This window comes from Macrotis lagotis, chromosome 1, assembly GCF_037893015.1.
Source record: "Macrotis lagotis isolate mMagLag1 chromosome 1, bilby.v1.9.chrom.fasta, whole genome shotgun sequence".
Taxonomy (NCBI): Eukaryota; Metazoa; Chordata; class Mammalia; order Peramelemorphia; family Peramelidae; genus Macrotis; species Macrotis lagotis.
Window position 1 is genome coordinate 780,951,850 of NC_133658.1, and position 24,568 is coordinate 780,976,417.

The following is a 24,568-nucleotide window of genomic DNA, read 5'->3' on the forward strand; positions in this document are numbered from 1 at the left end:
GAGAAATAGGAAATGGGCTCAGGCTATGGATGAGTTCAAAAAAGACTTTGAAAAGAAATTAAGGGAGGTAGAGGAAAAATTAGGAGGAGGAAATGAGAGCATTGCAGATAAATCATGAAAACCATGTCAGCAACTTGGTGAAAGAAATATAAAAAATACTGAAGAAAATATGTTAAAAACCAGTTTAGACCAAATGGAAAAAAGAAACACAGAAGGCAAATGAGAAGAATGCTTTAAAAAGCAGCATTGACCAGCTGGAAAAGGAGCTAAAAAAGCTCTCTGAAGAAAATAACTCCTTCAAATGCAAAATGGAACTAAAGGAAGTGGATGATTTTGAGAGAACCCAGAAAGAAATAAAACTGTACCAAATAAAAATAATTAGAAGAAAATGTAAACTATCTCACTGGAAAAACAACTGACCTTGAAAACAGATCCAGAAGAGATAATTTAAAAAAATTATTGGGCTACCTGAAAGTCATGACCAGGAAAAGAGTCCAGACTTAATTTTTCAAGAAATAATACAGCAAAATTGCCCTGAGATCCTAGAAGCAGAAGGTAAAATAGAAATTGAGGTGATTCACCTGTCACCTCCTAAAAGAGATCCTAAAAGAAAAACTTCCAAGAATATTATAGTCAAACTTCAAAGCTCCCAATCAAAGAGAAAATACTAACAGCTGCCAGAAATAAGCAATTCAACTACTGTAGCTCTATAGTCAGGATTACATAGGATCTGGCAACATTTACACTGAGGTCTCCATAGGGCTTGTAATATGATATTCTGGAAAACAAAAAATCTTGGTTTACAACCTAGAATCAACTACCCAGCAAAACTGAACATCCTTTTCAGGGGAAAAGATGGACTTTCAATGAAACAGGGGGCTTTCAAACTTTCCTATTGAAACAACCAGAGCTGAACAGAAGGTTTGATCTCCAAGTACAGGACTCAGATGAACCATGGAAAGGGTAGACAAGAAGGACTAATTATGAGGAACTTAATGATGTTGAACTGTTTGTATTCCTGCATGGGAAGAAGATGCTGAAAACTCCATATCAATTTTCTCATTCATAAGAGCAGTTAGAAGGAGCATATATAGACAAGGCACAGGGAGGAGCTGGATATGATGCAAAAAGATGGAGTCAATGGATGATACAGAAAAGTACTGGGAGGAACGGAAAGGAGAGGAAGAAGGGGCTAAGATATTTCACATAGGAATCAAGAGGAAGCTTTTACAATGGAGTGAAATGGGGGAAAACAAGGGGGAATGAGTGAGCCTTCATTCTCATCAGAGATGGCTCAGAGAAGAAATAACATACACACTTAATAGGGTGAGGAAATCTATCTTACCCTAGAGGAAAAATGAGATGAAAGGAATGGGTTAAGGGGGAATGGGGGGGGAGGGAAGGGGGGGAATTTGTGGTAGAAGAGAGGGAAGATCATGGCAGAGGGTAGTCAGGTACAACATACATCTGAGAAGGGAAAGGGTTGAAAGGAGAGAGAGAGAGAACAGAAAAAATTACAGTTGGAAGGAATGGGGTGGAGGGAAATACAGCTAATGATAACAACTGTGGGCAAAATATTGAAACAATTTCTTTGGTGGACTTATGATAAAGAAGGCAACTCATCAAAGAGACAGAGCTGTTAAAATCCCAACAGACTGAAGTACATTTTTTTCTCTCTCAAAAAAAGCATTAAGTACTTCTGGCACTCTCCTCTAAGGTTGAAGATAGAAAGTAAGGAGCTAGAAATATCTAAAGAAAGGCCTTTTGTTCTGCCAAACTTAGCTCCCTTCTGGTCTGTTCCAGTTTTACTCCTGTCCAATGAATCTGTAGAATTTTGGATCAATTACAGATTTTTTTTCAGAAATATAATCCTGGGTAGAGAATATGGATCCTGTCCTCTATGGCAGATATCTTGCTGCTTTCTTTACAATTCTAGAAAACAAAACCTCTTCTTTTCCCCAGTGCTGTCACTTTTCCATGTTCAATGGAAATTCTATTTTCTAATATATTCACAGAGTCTAGGGCAGGAGTCCTCAGATGATTTTTCTCAAAAACACACCTAGTTAGCCACAGCCTTTTCCATCCTCCTAATTTCATACAAACATTTCTGGTGTTGGGGTTGGGGTATGGCCAAAAGTCACCTTGCAGTTTTTCCTCTAAGATTTTTGGGAAGATAAGATAATTCCTCATTTGCTTATGGATTTCTATGAGCATCTCCTTCCTATTCCTTACTCATCTAGTGACCTGGAGACTTTGGGAAAATAAAAATTAGCTCCTTTCCACAAAAATAGAGGATTGAGTTTGGTCCAGTTTCTTCATCAAGATCATCAGTAATAAATATTTGAAAATTTCTTAGTATTATTACATAGGTGCTATAAAGACTTTTGTAGGATAGATGACTCAAGCTTTCTGACAGCATTCTTAAAAAACTCAACAAAAATTCCAATGTTGACACTTGTACAAGTAGGTTTGTCAGTGGGCAGGGACCAAACGACACATAATTCTGCATACTCAGTTTGTATCTATAACCTAGATATATACATTAATACTATACATAACAGGTTACCTTGGCTAGCAATATGCAATTGACATTATTAATATAGTGTTACTGAATGCCACTAAATGATCACTAAATGTAGCTGTAACATTATTTAATCTATCACCCCATATAACATTGTTCCTATGGAACTACTTGTAATATTATTTCATTTAGCATGATATTTTTCCCAAGTAATTTTATTTTGTGATGCTCAGGGAATAACTGAATAAAGTTCTCTTTTTATTGTCCTAAATTAAATAACCAATAAAAACAAGCATTCAAATGAAATTGAACCCTGGATTATAAAACAAAAAAAGCAAAAATAACCAACTGGAAAAGGAAACACAAAAGATAATTGAAGAAAATAAAATTCTAGAAATTAGAATTGAACAGTTAGAAACTAATGTATCTATAAGATTACAAGATTCCATCAAACAAACTCAAAAGGTTGAAAAAATTTGAAGAAAATGTAAAGTACTTTCTAGGGAAAACAAATGACCTGGAAAACAGATTTAGGAGAGACAGTCTATGAATCATTGGACTGCTAGAAAGCAACCAACAAAAGACCTTGGAAAACATCTTGCAGGAAATTATAAAGGAAAACTGTCCCAGTCTACTAGAACAATATAATGATTGAAAGAATCCACAGAACCCCTCCAGAAAGAGACCCCAGGATAAAAACTCCAAAAGGCTGCAATAGACAAATTCCAGAACCCTCAAATAAAAGAGGGAATATTGCAAGCAGAAAAAGAAAACAATTCAAATACAAAGGGAATATCAGACTAACACAGGACCCATCAGCCTCAACACTGAAGGATTGGAAGAACTAGAATAACATATTTCAGGGAGCAAAGGATCTTGGATTACAACCCAGTATGTACTTACTACCTTTCAAAATTCAGCATATACTGTCAGGGGAAAAGATATTTGTTCAATGAAATACAGGGCTTCCAGAACTTCCTGACACAAAGACCAGAAATGGACAAAGAATTTGATCGCCAAATATATGACTGGTTACTTTAAAAAAAGGCAAATGAAAAAGAGGACTGAAAAAACAAAATGGTTTTAAACAAATGTTGGTCCCTAAAAGGGAAGGCATATCAATTAATTCTTTAGAACTTTACTTCTCTAAGGAAAGTTAGAGGGTAGAATATAATGGAAGAGAATGAGCCTAAAAGATATAAGTATGATTGGGTCTTGTCTCTCAATTGAAGAGGTCCAAGATAATATCACTATGTTTGAGACAAAAGGCCCTGGAAAAAATGCAAGAGTGTTAACTTCAACTTGTGTCTCATTATACTATGACTCACTTTAATCACAAGCACCTTGTCTAATGAGGCTATCATAAGCTGGGAGACCTTGAGACAATGTCTCCATTACTTACAATCATTTGTAAAGTTCTCAGTGAGACCTCCAGAGCCTCCCAGTACTTAGAATTCTTCAAGATACTTATAGTCAATTAGATCAACATCCAGTGCTTCATTTAACAAGGGGTAAAGTATACCCTGAGTGGGGAGGTGAGGTAAAGGGTCTGGAGAGACAATAGGCCTCAGTTCACTTAATAAGGTGTTCATACTCTGGGTGGGTGGGGGGGTTAAAGTGTGAAGAAAATAGGCCTGGGGGGGAGGGACAAAAACAGTTCAAGAAATGATATGGATTTGGATGATACTTGGCTCATGAAAAGGATTGTATGTACTTGAAAGATCCTTGAAAAGGGGGTAAGGTAAAAAATGATTATAATTTGAAGGAATTTGAGTCAATGCTGCTTATCAAATAATCAAGTAAACAATCTGTGATGATATCTTCATAACAATAGGAATTTATCAAGCAATCAAATAATCAAACTGAGATTGATGATACCTGATTAATAATATTAGAACATAAAGGGAAAAGATCACAAAGGTTTATAATTTTAGAAGGAAAGAAGGGAGAATGTGGATGCTGAGTAAATTCTATTCAATAGATTTAACCCAGTGAAGAAATAAGAGACATTTCCACTTGGGTTTAAAAATCTAACTTGATCTACAAGTAAAGGGTGAACAGGAAACAGGAAAGATGAGGTTATAAGGGACTGATAAAAGGGAAGGAAAGGTATATGTGAAAATGAATGGAAAGTGAAAATCCTAAAAGAAATGTCAAAGCAGAAAGGTAGTAAAGTTTTGATGAGGAGGAATAAGAGAAAAAGAAGAGATAAATATAAATGGAGAAAGACAGCATGGAGTGAAATACAGAATTAGTAATCTGAACTGTGAATATGCTCTGGATGAACTGTTCCATAAAATGGAAGTGGATAGCAGAATGGATTAAAAATCAAAATCCTACAATATGATGTTTACAAGAAACGTATTTGAAGCAGAGAGAAACACACACAGGGAAAAGGGAAAAGGTTGGAGCAAAATATATTATGCCTCAGTGGATGTAAAAGAAATCTGGAGTAGCAATCCTAATCTCAGACAAAGTAAAAGCAAAAATCAAACTCATTAAAAGGGATAAGGAAGAAAACTACATCTTCTTAAAAGGCACCATTGGTAATGAAGCTCTATCATTATTAAACATGTATGTTCCTAGTGGTATAGCATTGAGATTCCTAGAGGAAACGTTGAGTGAATTATAAGAGGAATAGACAGCAAAACTTTAATGATGGGAGACCTCAATCTCTCCCTCTCAGAACTAGATAAATCTAACAACAAAATAAACAAGAAGGAAGTTAAGAAGGTGAATGAAATCTTAGAAAAACATAAATATGATAGACCCCTGGAGAAAACTTAATGGGGATAGAAAAGTATATACCTTTTTCTTGGAAGTACATGGCACCAAAATTGCCCATGTACTAGGGCACAAAAACCTTAAAATCAAATGCAGAAAGATAAAAATAATAAATAAACACTTCTCAGACCATGATGCAATAAAAATTACATATAATAAAGGGTCAGGGAAAGATAAACTAAGAACAAATTGGAAATTAAAGAACTTTATCTTAAATAATGCATGAATCAAATAGCAAATAATAGAAATAATGAATAATTATATCAAGAAAATGATAATAATGAGACATCATACCAAAATTTATAGGATGCGGCAAAGGCAGTTTGAAACTTTATATCTCTAAATGCCTATATGACTAAAATAGGGAAAGAGGAGATCAGTGAATTGGGTATGGAACTAAAAAAGCCAGAAAAAGAACAAATTAAATAACCTCAATTAAATACCAAATTAGAAATTCTGAAAATAAGGGAGAGATTAATAAAATGGAAAGCGAGAATACCATTGCTCATAATTAAAACTAAGAGTTGGTTTTATGAAAAAGTCAATAAAATAGGCAAACCTTTGGTTAATCTGATTTTAAAAAAGAAAGAAGATAACCAAATAACCAGTATCAAAAAATACAAAGGATGAACTAATCACTAATGAGGAGGAAATTAAAGAGATAATTCATAACTACTTGCTGAACTATATGCCAATAAATCGGACAACTTGAGTGAAATGGATGAATATTTAAAACACAAACTTCCCAGATAAATAGAAGAGGAAATAATTTACTTAAATAATCCCATTTCAGAAAAAGAAATTGAAGAAATCATTACTAAACTCCCTAAGAAAGCGTTTCCAGGTTCAGATGAATTTACAAGTAAATTCTACCAAACATTTAAGGAGCAATTAATTCCTATTCTACATAAACTATTTTTAAAAAATAGGAGAGGAAGGAGTCCTGCCAAACTCCTTTTAGGACACCAACTTGGTATTGATACCTAGACCAGGAAAAACCAAAACAAAGCAAATTATAGACCAATCTCCCTAATGAACACTGATGCAAAAATCTTTTTTTTGGTTTTAGAAAGCTTTTATTTTTGAATTTTACAATTTTTCCCCTATTCTTGCTTCCCCCTCCCCCCAAGAAGGCAGTTTGTTAGTCTTTACATTGTTTCCAAGGTATGCATTGATCTAAGTTGAATGTGATGAGAGAGAAATCATATCCCTAAGGAAGAAACATAAAGTATGATATATAGTAGAATTACATAATAAAAACATTTTTAAAAAAATTAAAAGTAGGGGTGGCTAGGTGGCACAGGAGCACCAGTCCTGGAGTCAGAAGGACCTGAGTTCAAATACAATCTCAGACACTTAATAATTACCTAGTAGTGTGGACTTGGGCAAGTCACTTACCTCCATTGCTTTGCAAAAACCTAAAAAAAAAAAGAAAAATTAAACGTAATACTCTTTGGTCTTTGTTCAAACTCCACAATTCTTTCTCAGGATACAGATGGTATTCTCCATTGCAAATACCCCCAAACTGTGCCTGATTGTTGCCCTGTTGGTATGAGCAGGTCTGTTAAGATCGATCATCATTCCCATAATTGCTTTCAGGTTGTACAATGTTCTTCTGGTTCTTTTCCATCTCTCTCAGTATCAGTTTGTGCAAATCTTTCCAGGCTTCCCTGAATTCCTATCCCTTCTGGTTTCCTAATAGAACAATAATATTCCATCACATACATATACCACAGTTTATTAAGCCTCTCCACAACTGTTGGACATTCATTCAATTTCAAATTCCTTGACAGATGCAAAAATCTTAAATAAAATTTTAGCAATGAGACTACAGCAATTTATTACCAGGATAATATACCATGATCAGGTTCGATTTATACCAGGCAGGCAGGGATGGTTCAACTTTAGGAAAACACTCAACATAATTAATTATATCAATAGTAAAACCAACAGAAATCATATGATTATCTCAATAGATTCTGAAAAAGTCTATTCTGAAAAAGTCTTTGATAAAATACAACATCCATTCCTATTAAAAACACTAGAACATTTAGGAATAAATGGGGTTTTCCTTAAAATAATAAATAGGATCTATCTAAAAACCATCAACAAATATATTTAACTGGAATAAATAGAGCATTTCCAACAAGGATGTCCATTATCATCATTACTATTCAATATAGTATTGGAAATGCTAGCAGTAGCAATAAGAGAAGGAAAAGAAATTGAAGGAATAAGAATAGGCAATGAGGATGCAAAACTTTCACTCTTTGCAGATGATATGATGGTATACTTATAGAACCTGAGAAAATCATCTTAAAAACTCTTGAAACAATTAACAAATTCAGCAAAGTAGCAGGATATAAAATAAACCTACATAAATCATCAGCATTTCTATATATGAACAACAAAACCTAAGAAGAAGATATAGAAAGAGAAATTCCATTTAAAATAACTGTTGACAACATTAAATACTTGGGAATATACTTCCCAAGACAAACCCAGAAACTGTGTGAACACAATGATAAAGCTCTCCTCACCCAAATAAAGTCAGATCTAAATAATTGGGAAAATGTCAAATACTCATGGTTATGTTGAGCTAATATAATAAAAATGACAATTTTATCCAAATTAAATTACTTATTCAGTGTCATACCAACCAAACTACCAAATAACTACTTTACTGAGCTAGAAAAAATAGTAATAAAATTCGTCTGGAGCAACAAAAAAGGCAAAAATAGCAAGGGAACTGATGAAAAAAATGTAAAGGAAAGTGGCCTAGCTCTACTAGATATAAAGCTATACTATAAAGCAGCAGTCATCAAAACTGCCTGGTACTGGTTAAGAAATAGAGTAATAGATCAGTGGATTAGGATAGGTTCAAAAGAAACTGCAGTAAATGACTGCAGCAATCTTCTATTTGATAACTCCAAAGACATCAGCCTCTGGGATAAGAACTCACTAACTGAAAAAAAACTGTGGGGAAAACTGGAAAACAGTATGGAAAAAACTAGGCATAGATCCATATCTCATACGCTATACCAAAATAAAGTCAAAATGGGTACTGGATTTAGACATAAAGAGCTCTACCATAGATTAAATTAATAGACCAAAAATACTCATTTAACTTATCTACAGAAAAAGGATAAATTTATGACCAAACAAGAATTAGAGAACATTATAAACTGCAAAATGAGTGATTTTGACTATATTAAATTAAAAAGTTTTTGTACTAATAAAATCAATGCTGCCAACATTAGAAGTAAAGCAAAAAACTGGGAAACAATCTTCACAACTAGGAGTTCTGATAAAGATCTCATTTCTAAAGTATATAGAGAATTGCATCAAATTTATAGGATCTCAAATCATTCCCCAATTGATAAATGGTCAAGGGATATGAACTGACAGTTTTCAAATGAAGAAATTAAAAACCATATATAATCACAGGAAAAAATGCTCCAAATCACTATTGATTAGAGAAATGCCAATTAAAACAGCAATGAGGTATCATCTCACACCTATTAGATTAGCCCAGATGGGAAAAAAGGGAAGATGATCAATGTTGGAGAGGTTGCAGAAGGATTGGGACATTGATGTATGACTGGTTGAATTGTGAATGGATCCAACCTTTCTGGAGAGCAATGGAACCATGCCCAAAGAGCAATAAAACTGGTCATACCCTTTGACCCAGCAATTCCAATTCTAGGTCTTCTATATCTAGAAGAAATAGTAAAAAATGGGAAGGTACTACATGATCCAAAATATTCACAGCAGCTCTTTTTGTAGTGGCAAAGAACTAGAAATTGAGGGAATACCTATCAATTGGAGAATGGCTAAACAAGTTATGGTACGTGAATACTATGGAATATTATTGTTCTATAAGAATAAATGGTTGAATTCTAGAGAAGCATGGAATGACCTATGGGATCTGATGCTGAGCGAAGGGAGAATAACATTAAGAGATGAACAGCCTTGATGGAAGCAACTCCTCTTGACAGTCCAGACAGCTAGGACAACTATATTTGACTATTGGATATGGACTATATTATCCCCAACCAGAGGAAGAAAAACAAAACAAAGCACACAGGGGAAAAAAACCACTCCTACAGAATCTGATGAACAATTTATAAAAAGTATCTCTTTCCCTTAATCCTATTTCCTCATGCTAAAAATTACACTAATTTGCAAATGTGTTTATCAAAATATGTATGTAAAATGCTAACCTGACTGTTCCCTGCTGAGGGAGGGAATGGGAAGGGAAGGTGGAGGGAAATTTTGTACCTTGGAAATATGCATGTACAAATGGATGAAAATAAAAAAAAATATATTAAAAATACTTCTGCAGTAGAATTAAAGAAATACAGAATTCTATATTTTAAATAGTCCTCAATGACTGTCAAGTAGAAACCACTACGGTAATCTTACTACAATATGCTGAACCTCTTCTTTGTTGAGGTGAAACCATTTCCTGAGACAAACCATTTATTTCTGGAATTCAAATTTTTAGCAATCTTTCCTTTCACCAATTTGAAGTTTTATTCTTTTCTCACTTTTACCTATTGCTCTTGGTTCTGTCCTAACAGATTAAGTTTAATTCCTATCCACACAGTAGCCCTTCACATAATTGTAGGCAGATGTCTCTTTTGTGTCTTCTCTTCTTTAGGTCAAAGGTCACTAGTTCTTTCAAGCAATTTACATAATCCAAGGATTTATTTCTCTTCTGAATAACCTCTTCTGGATCTGTCCTTGTTCAATTGTGATGTCTAGAACCTGACATGATTTGACTGGTAGATTATATCAGGGAACAGCATTAAGGGTCTATTATTTCTTGGTTCCTTAAAGTTTTACCACCTATAGTCTGAGTTTGTTTTAATACTATAGAATCTAATAGGTTTTTTTGGCTGTCATTTCACACTGATGAGTCATGTTGGACTTGTAGTCCACTAAAGCTGCCAGCTCTTTTTCAAACAAATTGCTATCTTATCAGGCCTTTCCTTTGGGGGCTTCATTTCCCTCAGTTCTTTAGATGTAATTTTGGAATGTTAAGACTAAAGAAGTTTTTTTAAAATCTTTTTTCAAGTTGTTTGTTTCAAACTTTAACATATCTTAAGACACAAATCATCCTGGAAGGAATAAAAACCTAAACCTTTGTCAGTAATTTACACTTCTAGAGACTAAGCTACAAAAAGCAGGTTTTTCTGGAAGTTATAATCAACCAGTTATCAGCAAACAGATATGGAAGGGAACTCAAAAAGTAATTTATCAGATTTAAGAAAATAAGTTGACAACAACTTCAAGACAATGATTGTCAATTCTTAGCTTTACCAGCTGAGTGGTACAGGGACAGAACATTGGAGATGAAGTCAAGAAGATTCATCTTCATGAACTCAAATCTGACCTTAGCTGTGAAAGCCCCTGGGATAGTCATTTGATCCTATTTACCTTACCTTCTTCATTTGTAAAATGAGCTGGAAAAGGAAATGGCAAATCATTACAGTATCTTTGCCAAGAAAATCCCAAATGGGGTCATGAAATTGGACACAACTGAAATAACTGAACAATAAACATAAGCCTATTCCATGAGATCTTTGCTATCCTGGAGATGATGTAGATTTTGTGTTATTCAGACAACAGAGGTTCTAATCTGATTAGTTGAGAATGCCTCATAGCAACCACCCCACTCCTGAGATCAGAGCTTAGCTTATTAATACTTCTCTTTAATGCCTAAGTAGATCCTTTATACTTATACTCTAAGGTTTTAAATTATAAGTATAAAGGATCTACTTCCTTAGACTTCTTTGGGGGACCCAAAACCCTCTTTGTGCAAATGAGAAACCTGTGGCTCCCAGAGAATACTTAATAGGTTATAAGTGGCAAATTTGAACTCAGGTCCTCTGAACCAGTTAAGTAATTATTTTCCCTCTGCACAATAAAATGCTACCTTTCCATTGGGAGGCAGTAAATCTTTTGTAATTAATGTTATGCCAATGCAAATGATTCTTATTTTCAACAAGATTCAGAATCTGCTGTACAAAGAGTTTCCAAATTTGTCTTTGTGTGATCAGTACTTAGACCAGACTGTATCCTTGTGATAGGTCTCCCTTTGTGCAGGAAAAGAGCTGACGCAAAAGAGGCAACTTAAAATTGGAACTCCAAAATAGCTTCTGTGGCCCACTCTATCTAGCCTACCGCCCTTCTGTCACCACTTGTGGCTTCAGTGCTTCATACTGAGAAGTGTAGGAACATATGAAGAACTGGATACAAAAACAGTAGCCTAGGAAGCAGGGAGCAGGGGATGACCACTGGCTTTCAACTCACATCTAAGGCTAGATCCATTATCTCTCTGAACTTCTCTGTCTTGTTCCTGTCAAATGAAGTGAATACCTTTTATGCTAATGCTTCCTTTATACTGCATCAATTTATAAAATTTTCCACAGTTACTTTTAATCTTTCATATGTTTTTCTTCTAGTATAATAATTTCCATTGTATTTAAATATAATAATTTATTTAGTTAATCTCTTGTCAGTGAGTACCTACCCTTCCCTCTAATTGTCACCAATATAAAAAGTGGAACTAAAAATATTGCAAACATGAGACTTTGACTTTTAGGGTTATGTGCTAGTACTAGTATCACTCAATAAAACTTACTTGTATTTCACAGATCAGTCTCAGTAGATCTTGCTGTACTTTTCCAACCCCAACAAACTTTATAGTAATTTAAACTGAATCTTTGATGTTATATTGTTAAATTAACATACTCTATTATATCAAATGAATGATTAAAAAAGCCCTTAAACCACAAAAACTCTCTTGACCAGAAAAAAAAAATCACACATTCTGGCTGTTCTAAAAGTTCACAAACTGCAAAGTGCATTTTGTTTCAGAGTTTTTTGAGTATAGAAATTAAATTTCATGAAAAGTCAAAAATAAATCATAAATATTAACATTTATCCACTTTATTGTGAAGTTTTCCATCTGCAATAAATACTCCTCTCTCTCTCTCTCTCTCTCTCTCTCTCAAAGAGTTTTATGAAAATCCAGATAATGCTTTTTCTAATTCTCTGAATTTCATGGAATAACATGTCATAAAATGTACTGATGAGGTGATCAGAGTGTGGGACAATGGTTAAGAGCATAGAATGATAAAGCTAGAGCAGATAGAAGAGTGATCATTTCATCAGTGCCCATTTATAAAAGTAAGATGTTACCCAAATTGTACTGAAACACTTAACTGCTTATCATTTTCTTATAGATTCACAAGAAATGATGGTCCTATTTGGCTAATAGTTGGGTGTCTCTAAAGTAGATTTATGTAGATCTCTCAGATTGTCTTGCATTTATTATCCATGGGTTTATATGAGATCAGACCAGAATTCCTACTCAAGCATTGGACTGAACAATAATTTTATAATTATAAAGATAAAAGAAAGTCTAAAAATGTGGGCTGCTCATTGCTATAGAAGAGGATCCTGAGACCCAGGAAATTGAAGTGTTTTGTACAAGGCCAACCACATCAAATTAGTTAAGAGTCAGAACTAAAATCAGGTCTAAAATCCCAGCACACAACATTTTAGTTCCCTCCACTGACTCGAGTCTAACGTACACTAGTTCAAAACTTCTGCCTTATGCCATACATTTGAATTCTTATAGCTGGAAAGTCCTTTGTTATATCTAATTAAAATACTCAAAAGTTAAGGTATAGTCAATATCACCATATCTCATTTCAGCCTTGACAGCTTGGACTAGAATGACTTCTAAGGTCCCATTTGCCTATTGCTTTTGTTCTGTGGATTTGTTAGATCCTTGTTTTAAGTTCCAGATAGGAATGAAAAGGCTGACCCTCATTTCTGAGGTTCCCACTTTTTTTCTTTCAATTTGCTTCTATCAACAATGCAATTCTTATTTCCATTTAAAAGACTGTGATAATCCAACATTGCTTTCATAACTAAGAAGGAAATGCTTGTCCCTTTGAACTATAAAGTTCAAGATACCTTTCTGTTCTCAAACCCCAAGTATAGTAATACTTTCCCTACCTGTGAGGGTTCTTGAGGTAGGGTTCAATCTCTTATAAAATGCAAATTATACTTTAGAAAAATATAGCCACATTTCAGGATATTTCTCTATGCAAATATGTCAAAAGTTTAATTCCCAGTTCTGTGTTGGCTGTGAAATCTTTAGCCAGCAGAATGCTCTATTGATTCAAATTTTGTGTCTACTATTTACATTCCTACAGGGGACAAGAATATTTTTTGCCTTCATAGTATTTGTTAAATATACAGATGCATATTTACAAGTTCTAAACAGGTTTGTTTCATACCACCAGACTTTTCTTTCTACTAATAAAGGCAAATGTTTTCCCTGAAGAATGGCTCTTTGAGGAAAGAATTTTTATAAACAGCTGATTCAAGTTGGAAAGATTATTTGAAATCACAGAGAATTACACTTGAAGAGAAAGACATATCTTATATTCCCTAAAATATGGGTGTCCAGCAGAAAGTCATAATAGTTTACAATTCTTGCACTAAAGGGTGAACACTATGAAGTGTCCATGGCAATAAAATAAAATAATTGAACTAGGAATGGAGAGAATGCAGTAAAGTTCCTTAGAACTCAGGACATAATTCTTCTGGTGTTCTTCCTAAATAACATGAGGATACTTTTGGGGAGCTTATAACCAAGGGAAGTTGACAAGCCAGATCCATAGCTTTGGTATAAAGATTGGCTCTAAGGACTGGGTTGGTTGGACTGGGGCACAAAGTGTGACTGGGCTGCAGCTGGACAAGGTGCCACCACTCCCCCTCTGTGTGGCTCCCCCTCCCTGTCCTCTCCTGCAGGAAGCCTCCTGTGGCCCCAGCATGGTGGCTGTGACCCCATCTGGTGAGCTCAAACTTTGGAGAATGTACTAATAGAGGAGAGCAGCATAGACCCAAAGATGGCAAACTGACATTGTCTTGGTGTTAGAGCTGTTGCCAATTGTGCCATACTGATGTGTAACTCAAAGGTAGATGGTCTGAGAGGAAAGATCATATTGCCCATTGAGAGACAGGTTAGGATTAATTGAGTTGTCACATTCTACTACAAGATGACACATTGATGATGTTGCCATGATGTTTCAATGACATCTGAGGCAGCCAGATCACCTCCACACCTCACTATAATAAATGTAATCGTGCAGCTCACAACTCCAATCATTGACTGATTGGTGTGATTCTCTTTGATACTGAAGGACCAGTAGTAGTAAGAATAGCCAAGGGGAAACCAAGGTAGGGTTGAGAGGAACTTACCTGGGTTGAAGCAGCAGGGGAAAATTAACTTATCTAGTTTATTGCTAAACTTAATTGTTTCTGACATCTGGAGTACAAGTGCCATCCGAGTTCACTTAATTTGGAACCTTTGGGACAAAACTGGTTCTTGGACTTAGTTGTGTCTTTGGCTAGGTATGTATCATTCAGAACAAATTAGACTGCATCTGTAGAGAGAAAATCAAGATGACAAGATGCCTACCGGCCATCATATGTGAGGATTTCATGAGGAAATGGGATATTTATCTAGAAGAAAAGAACATGCCAGATGAATTCAAGTACCAATCAATCAATCAACAACTATATATTCATTCCTGGGAATAACAAAGACAGAAAAGAAACTGCCCCTGTCTTTGAAGAGCTTCTTGGAAGGGGACATGTGATATTCATATGTAAGTGTGAAGGGGACTCTGGTCAATAAGGACCCACTTCCTAGAGCTCCTATCCCCTGCTGCTTCTGGAAATGTGCAATGTGTCAAAGTACATCCAAAAACTCATTGGCATTTTCTTGTCTGCTTGCTCCATACTGATTGGCTATTAAGTGGGAGTAAAGTGATTAAGCAAAAGGCCTGCAGTTGACTGCTGTATCTCCCCACCTGGTCACTAAGTGGCAGTGAACTCATGGTGCCTCTGTTATTTTTGTTTCTGTATTTTTTCCTGATCATAGCTGAATAGTATCAGAGAAGGAATGAACCAGCTCATGACCTTGTGGGTTTAGAAAGGTCAGACAAGCTATTAAAAGACCCCTAAGCAATCAGAGCTAGTAGAAGAAGGAGCAACCTACTTAACCTACCCTTGGTAGTAAATCAGCCCTGCAGCTTGGATATCTTGTCCTGCAAACAAAGAGCTGATTTATCCATCATTTATGCCTCAAACAGAAGTGAACTTGGTGCTAACTCCTTAAAAGGAGAAAAGGATTCATCATGTCATAATCCCTAGCTCTTAAAAAAGGACAGGGAATGTTTTGCAGCTACTGAGTCTGCTTTCCCCAGATACTGAATACATAGATTTATAGGAGAGTGTACATCTAGGTTTGGGGGATATTTTGGACTTTGGTCCTTGCTATACATTCTCAATATTTATAATGTTGCTAAAACAAATTGAAATTAATTGATTATTTGATATTGAAGAGATCTTTTTTGTTGTATATTTTTTTGGTAAAGTAATAGGATTAAGTAACTTGCCCAAGGTCACACAGCTAGGCAATTATTGAGTGGTTGAGGCTGAATTTGAACTCAGGTCCTCCTGACTTCAGGGCCAGTGATCTATTCACTGCACCACCTAGCTGCCCATATTGTAAAGATCTTTCAATTATATTGGCATTAAAAACACTATATTAAAAACATCCATATTAGAGAAAATTTCCCAGCCTCTCAGAGTTAGCCCTGGAACCCGGAAGGGAGGAATAACTGAGCCCTCTGGGATTCAACTGGTCAGTGCATGTTGGAATTGGGATATAAAACTCTAGGGCCTGGACTACATATAATTACATATCTCTATCTATGTATCTGTGTAACTATCTATCTATCTATCTATAATATGTGGAAAAGAAATACACAGTAGGTTGGAGAGGGATGGTAAGTAGGTAAGGGAGAATCAGGAAATCCTTTATATAGAAGACTGTACTTGACATGATTCTTGAAGAAAATAAGGAATTCTAAGAGATGAAGGTGAAGACAAGTATAATCTGATCATGAGTCTATTTGAGAGATTATCCAGTACAGGAAGGGAAACAGTTAATGTGATGAGACTAGGAAAGGCACATTGGGTCCAGGTTTAAATGGCTAATAGAATTAATATTTTATCCTAAAGTCAATTGGGATTAGCTAAGTAATACAAAGAGAGGGTGCAGGGTCTGGAATTAGGAAGATGCAGCTTTGTGAGATCAAATTTGACTTCAAACACTTACTAGCTGTGTGATACTGGGAAAGTCAGTTAATCATATTTATCTCAGTTTCTTCATCAGTAAAATGAGCTGGAGAAGGAAATGGCAAACAATTTTAGCATCCTTGCCAAGAAAATTTCAAATGGGGTCACAGAGAGTCAGACACAACTGAAATGAATGAACAACAATAAAGAGCTAAAGAGGGCTACTGGAATTTATCAAGTTGCAGAAAATGTCAGATCTACACTTAAAAAAAATCACTTTGGCATCTCTGTGAAGGATTAGAGAAAAAAACAGATTGGAGGCAGGGTAATCAACTAAAAAACTATTTGCAGTAGTCCATGTGAGAGGTTATAAAGGTATGAACTAAGATGGTGACATGTGAATAGAGAAAAGAAAAGGGGTATGAGAGAAGTAATGAAGACAGCTAGGTAACAGAAGTTGGAGCACTGAACCCGATCATACATTCATTTATTCATCTGTTTACTCAACATTTAGTTATGTTCCAGATACTGTGTTAAGCACTGTGCATACAAAAAAGTCAAAAGGCAGTCTCTGCTCTCATGAAGTTTACAATCTAATGGGGGTATATCCAAATAAATATAAACAAAGCAAACTACATATAGGATAAATAGGAAATAATTAAAAGAGATAAAGCACTGAAATTAAAAGGAGTTAGGAAAGGCTTCCTGACCTGAATTCAGAGGCAACCTCAGATGCACTATAGCTATTAGATTTTGGGGAAGTCATTTAACCTCTGTTTCTATCAGTTTCCTTATTTGTGAAATTGAGAAAATAAAAAACAATTATAGGACTATTGTGGTAATATGAGATAATATTTGCAAAGTGCTTCACAAAATTTAGATCAGTATATAAATCTATTATCATTATTAAAATGGCAAGATTTGACAATGGACTGGTTATATAGGTTGAAGAGATAAGTCAAGGATAATATTTGAGGTGGGAAACTGGAAGGATGCTGATACTCTAGATAGCAATAAGGAAGTTACAAAGGGGAGAGGGCTATGAGAAAAGGCAATAATTTTGGGGGGAGATCAAATCCGGTCTCAGACACTTAATAATTACCTAGCTGTGTGGCCTTGGGCAAGCCACTTAACCCCATTTGCCTTGCAAAAAAACTAAAAAAAATAGTTTTGCGGGGAGAAATGTTTAATTTGAGATGTATATTGGTCATTTATTTTAAAATATCCAATGGACAATTGATAATGAGGTATGAGAACTCAGGAAAGAGACTGGGGCTCTTGTATACATCTATGAGACATCAGCATAGAAATGAAATGAATCCATGGGATCTAACGAAATCATCAAATGAGTAAGTGTAGATTTTAGTGGAGAAGAGTGCCCTGAACAGAGACTTGGAGTATTCTACAGTTTAGGGATTTGATATGAATGAAAAGCAAAGGAAACAAAGGAAAGAATCAGTCCATCAGGTAGGGGGAAAAATGAGAAAGCTATGGCACAAAAGGATAAGAGAATAAAGCAGTGAGTAAAAATAAAATGGGAGGGAATTCACAAATAGTAATCAGAACTTTGTCAACTATAAGAATGAATTATTTCCCAACTGATAAATGGCCAAAGGATATGAATAGGCAATTTTCCAATAAAAATCATAACAATTTATAGTTATTTAAAGTGCTCTAAGTCATTATTGATTAGAGAAATACAGATTAAAACAACTTTGAGACATCATTTTATACCTACTGGATTAGATAAAATGAACCAAGGGCAAAGTAACAAGTGCTGGAGAGAATGTGGAAAAACTGGAATACCAATTCATTATTTGTGGAATTGTGAACTTATCCAACCATTTTGGAGAGCAATCTGGAATTACACCCTAAGAGTTATTAAACTTTCTATACCTTTTAACCCAGAAATACTACTATTGGGTCTATTTCAAAAGATGATTAGGGAAAAAGGAAAAGAACTTATATGTTCTAAAATATTTAAAGTACTAATGAGCAGAGGCAAGAGAACATTGTATATAATAATAATAATAATAATAATAATAATAATATTGTTTCAAGAACAAGTTTGAGTAAATTATTTTGTCTATTATAAATTTCCAAAATAGGTACAAAGGTCTTATAAAGATACTCTCTACATCTAGAGAAAGAACTGATAAATAGTAGTATGTACAGAATAATTTTTCTTACTTATATTCATATTTATGACTAATGATTGTTATCTCTAGAGAAGGGGGAGGAAAGAAAAAAGTACATGATATTTTTTTGAATATTGGAAAGGGATATCAAGTTGTGCATAGCAGATTTGCTGTTTCATGTACAATTGTCTTTTTTTAATTGTACTATGCATAAAAACACCTGTTTTATTCCATAAATTAAAAATAAAATTTAAAAGGACAAAAGAGAGTATCCTCTCTTGTGGTCACCAGTTGCAAATGCTGCAAAAAAATAAAAAGAAAGATGAGGGGTTAAAAAAACTTCATATTCTATATTGAAGAGATCATTGGTATATTTGTAGAGAACAATTTAAATTGAGAGATAGTCAGAAGTCAGAATGTGAAGGATTGACAAGTGAACAAGAAGTTAGGCGGAAGTAATGATCATAGATAGTTTTGTAATAGGAGTTTGACTGTCAGTGGAAGAAGAAGGATATGATAGTAGCTCAAAGGGATTGCAGTTCTTTTAAGGATGTGGATGATTTATTTGTATTTGTAGGCATCAGATAAGAAATCAGTAAATGAGATATTGAAGATTAGAGAAGGATATTGTTTGTGGGAACAACAAAGGGGAGAAGACAGTAGTGAATAGTGAATAGTGAATATAAATAGTGAATATAAAGAATACATGTGAATAGAGTCTTGAACTTGGGTAAGGCTAAGCACATCCTGCTCATCAGAGTCTATAGTAAGGGAAGAGAAAATGGAGGATGATGAGAAACAGTTTTGACATATAGAGAAAAGAGGAAAAAAATAAAACATGGTAGATGACTTGTATTTTCTTGGAAAGACATGAGATGAAGGGGATAGGAGATATGAGAGTTTTAAAGACAGAAAAACAGTTTCACTTCTGTGGAAAGTAGGGTAAAGAATCAATTAAGGTGAAGTAAAAACATTGCCTTGCAGTCAGGGAACAATTGGGACCTAGCAACTCTTATCTCTATCATTTCTTTTTTTTACTACTACTAATGGCCATTTATTAATATTTGTTGGTTTTCTTTTCTATGCTCTCATATAAAAGTATTCTATTAATTAGAATTGTGGAGGGTTCTGGTTTTTTATTAAAATTTTTTGATGTCTCGTATAATTTATTGTCTTACTTTCATTGCTTCTAATTCTTGAAGAGTACAAAAATGACCTCACTATCTTAGTCATGCTACTGTGGCCAATCAAACTGATACAAGTTCAGAAGACTCTACCATAGATTTAGCACAAATACTCCACTTGAACATTTGGAATGGAAATGTCCTTAAATTTGTTTATCTCATCTGTCTTTTAAACTACTACAATTCTGTTTGATTCATAGAACAAAATGTCTTCTTTGATGTGGGCATATCAGGGGTATTGAAAGTACTGAACTTTAAGTTATGAAGATAAGTTCAAATCTGATCTAGCTTTATGATCTCTGGATTAGTTACTTCACCATGATTCTCAATTTCTTCTTATGTAAACTAGAGATAATAGAAGCACATATATCCTAGCTACTTTGAGGATAAAATATTTGTAAAAACACAACACAATGTCTGACACAGTAGATACCTTATAAGTGCTTGTTAAAAATGTTTTGAGTGACTTTTCTTTTCAAATATTTACTTACTGCAATTCTTATTTAGATTGTTTATTTCTCTTCCCTTTGTCAGTCTTTGTGATGCATTAGATTTGCTGCTGTTGCTGTGATAAACTCCATCCCTTTTGACAGTTGTTCTCTTTCAGATGTTCTAGATTATCAATTGCTTTTTAAGCTATGACACCTAGAATTGACAAGAGCATCTCAGAAATAGTTAAATCAAACCATAGGCAACATGACTACTATGTCGTTCTTCCTAGAAAAGATGCTTCTCAATGTAGCCCAATATTGCATATTTTCTGTAAGTATTATATTTAGACATCTTTTTGTATTATGTTTTCTATGTTAATTGTAATAAGATTATTTTTGGTCCTTCTTTTTTAAAGGTCAGTTGAGTTGGCTAGGAGAGAATATATGATTTCTTCTTATGTTGTTATCTTTTGAATTTTTTCCTGCCAAGTTTCCTTCCACTTCTACTTTTTGCAATTTTAAACCTACCAGTTTATTTTTCAGATTATTTTCTATTTGGAAGGGATATCACATATTTTTTTTCTAATTTTTCTGCTTTCTTGACATTTTCATTTTCTTTTTGTGAACTCTGATTTCCATCCTTTCTTCAATGACTTTTCTGAATCATTCTAGAAGTTATTATTGTTTTCTATTATAATTTTTGGATATTTTGTAGAATTGACTTTTATCCTTTCATGATCATGAGAGAGGTCTGGGAATTATATGTTTTGACTCTGTTATATGCCTTAATTTTATTTAGTGATTCTTTTAATTGTTCATTTTTCCTACTTTATTGGACTCTGTGTTGATTATCTTGAACTTTTCTTCTTTTAGATGAATTCTTTTCTATATCCTTTCTTCTGTTATTTTAATTGTTTTATAAGTTTATGTATTATTTGTTTTATAATTTTATGTATTAAATTTCAAGTCATTGGAAAGAATCTGGACTTAGAAACAAGTACTCAGTGATCTAGTTGGAAGTTTCCTTCATTTTCCCTTTTTAAATTTTTTTTCCACCTTAGGATATCTATTTATCTGTGTTTTAGTATTGTTTGGGGGGGGTGAACAAACTCAACCTTTCACTTCTTTGAAGCTCCTTCTTTTATGTTCAGGATACCTTTGGATAAAGGATAGCAGTATTGGAGCCCTCTTAGATCTATGAATATGTGTTCTTTCCCCATCTATGATAAGGAAGCAAAACAAAATCAGAAATTCCCTTTATTAGAGTACTGGGGGTAGAGGGACTTTGGCTAGATCAGTACTAAGAGGAGACTTTGAGAAATAGTGGCAGATACCCCAATGCCACATAGAGTTTAGAGCATAGCCCTAACATGGTAGTCTATGGACAAAAAAATAGTGAACTGGTTGTTTGAACTTGTTATTTTTTTTTTCTGGGCATCACTTCATAAATATTCTACCTTTTTCTTCTTGTTTCTTAAAATTTACTTTTATTTGTTGAATTCTGTGGTTTTTAAAAATGCAAGTTGAAGCTAAACTTAGATGCAACCTAATACTGTCAAATTTCTGAAAATTCTCTCCAAATAATCTCTCAAATATCAGTTACAATAAATGGTTCAGCAATTCCATATGCCAATTCTTCCAGTAGTTCATCTTACCTGGTGAATATATCATTGTCAGACAGATTGTTCTGGGATCATCTCATCTGACATTTTTATTCTGTCTTTTCTAGTTCTAAAATTATTCCCATTGGAAAAGAAAAGAGAAGCAAAGTAACAATTGAGTAGCATTGGATTCTCTCACTCTCAATCAATGTTATTGTCTCACCTACTCTAAACATTGTCCCTATCTTTCTTTGACAATTGCCTTTCCCAGAATATCAATATTATTTGTTTATTATTTATTATTATTATTAATTATTTGCTTAATTATTTGTTTGTTTATTTTAGTTTCTTTGTCAGTCTCATCTTATTTTGACCTTTAGCATTCCTGACATTATCTGTAGAAACATTTTTAAATCCTGTCAATGAGTTAACTCCTTCAGTATCCATACCACCCACTTTAGACAACTTCTCCTTTTCCAACTCAATAAAAATGTTTCTTATTGTGTCTTTGGAATTTCATCATTGAGAACTTCTTGCCTCTCTCTGACTCACCTCCTCTTTAGAATTTTAATCCATATATCCCTGCATATTTTATTTTTTCTGAGCTCTTTGAAATCTAAGACTAAGATTTGAATCCTGGTTCTCTCTTCTACTAACTTTGTGATCTTGTATGTCCTTCAACCTCTCTGACTCAGTTTCATAATCTGTAAAATTTGAAGTTTCAATTAGATTTCTATTAATGACTTCTACCTTTAAATCTATGATTCTATAGTTTTATGATCCTTTGATCTGTCTGCCCCAAATCTATGGTGCACTGAAAACTATAAACACCTTCTCCATAACATATTTTAATGGGAATGATCACTTCCTCCAACTTTCCCATATTTATCAATAAAAATTAGACCCAGAATAAAATTTCCCCTCAGTGATTCCTCTTTTTTTATGGATACAGTTGTCATTAAGGCCATTCAAGAAATTGGTTGCTCTACTTTCATCAGAGAAAGAGACAGAAATCAAGCATCCTAGAATCTTAATTTCTTGTCCATATAAAGGGAATAATAATAATAATATCTGTTTTAGCTGCCTTTCCTGAGGTTATTGTGAAAATGAACAATTTAAACTTTCTAAAGAATAAAGAAAATAAGAAGAAAGAAGATTGTGAAAATGTGGTGTGAACACTAGTCATTTGGAATGAGACAGACAGACAGACAGAGACAGAGAGATAGAGACAAAGAGAAAGACAGAGTCAGGGAGATAGGGAGATAGATAGATAGAGAGACCACAAACAACACCAGGTAGAGGAAGAAACACAATTAGGAATACAGTTATGTCAAGGCCTTCCCCTCCTCATCCCTCCTAACCAATAATGATATGATTAATATCAGTAACTACTTGGAAATGGAACCTTTGAAAGGGAAAGAAGACAGCAAAAAAAAGTAGAAACAGAATATAATTTAGAAAATGAGGGGTGGCTAGGTGGCCTAGTGGATAAAGCACCAGCCTTGGAGTCAGGAGTACCTGGGTTCAAATCCGGTCTCAGACACTTAAAAATTACCTAGCTGTGTGGCCTTGGGCAAGACACTTAACCCCATTGCCTTGCAAAAAAAAAAAAAAGAAAATGAGAGAAAAAGGAGAGTCGGGATTAAGAATAAAAAAATATGAAAAGAAATAGCTCATCTATTTTGTCTTTTATCAGATTTCTATAAAGAAAATAAATAATAATAATAATAATAATAATAATAATAATAATGATGCTAGCCAATGATATGTAGTAAAGTTTTCAAAGTATTTTACATTTATTGTTAGTGGCTCCTTACAGTAACCCTGTAAGATAGGTATTACTAGTACTAGATATTACTAATGTCCCCATTAATTAGGAGATTAAAGATTAGAGGTGTTAAGAGACTTAACAGAAGTCTCAGAATTAGTGTTCTAGAGGTGGCATTTGAACCTAAGACTCTCAATTCCAAGTCCAACACTCCTTTCCCTTTGTCATTCTCTCTCTCTATAAGAAGAAAAGAGAAGAAAACTGGAAGATGAATGCTGCAACTTCTCTGAGAAGAAAAGACCAGCTGAAACCTTTTGAAAGGAAAGGTTATTGGGAATGTCAAAGATTGTGTAATGGAGACCTAAGTCATTAATTTAATTGGGATGATCTCAAAGGACATACTTATAGTTGTGATAAGTCAAATTCTAGGAAATAAAAGATGAACATGAACATAGCATAGAAATTGAATACATTTTGTATATTTTACCAGGCAAAAAAAGGACCAAGGTTTTTGCTAGAGCTTTGTGGAAATTCAGAGTTAGCCTCATGTAGTAAGAAGCATATTGGATATAGAGTCAGAATATTTGAGTTTGAATGAAAGTTTAATGAATATCATTTGATTTCTCTGAGCTTAAATTCCTTCCTACTGTGCATCTGATCCATTAGTTTTACTTTCCAAGCCTATACAATAGAGTGAATAAGATGCTGGACTTGGATTCATTGACTTCGGGTTGTATCCCTGTTGTGCTATATCAGGCTGTGTGAGCCTGAGTCAGTCATTTAATTCAATTCCAAAAACACTCATTAGATTCTAGCATAAAGTCTGGGAGAGGAAGAGGTTGGTTTGGAGAATAGAGTACAGGATTGGTAATTAGGAATCCAATCTCTGATATTTTCTTGTTAGGTGATCCTGGACAACATCTCTGAATCCCAGTTTCCTCATCTGTAAAAGAAGGGTCAAAATAAGAG

General features: G+C 34.3%; 1 long non-coding RNA gene across 2 annotated transcripts in view; it reads left to right on the forward strand.

Annotated features, from left to right (window-relative positions):
* The window catches only part of LOC141488280 (uncharacterized), a 49,726-nt gene extending 25,704 nt beyond the window's left edge, over positions 1-24,022 (forward strand). For both annotated transcript variants that reach the window (XR_012468628.1, XR_012468625.1), the window contains exon 4: positions 23,847-24,022. This is a non-coding gene — a long non-coding RNA (uncharacterized LOC141488280). The remainder of the gene's footprint in view (positions 1-23,846) is intronic.
* Positions 24,023-24,568: the final 546 nt, after the last annotated feature.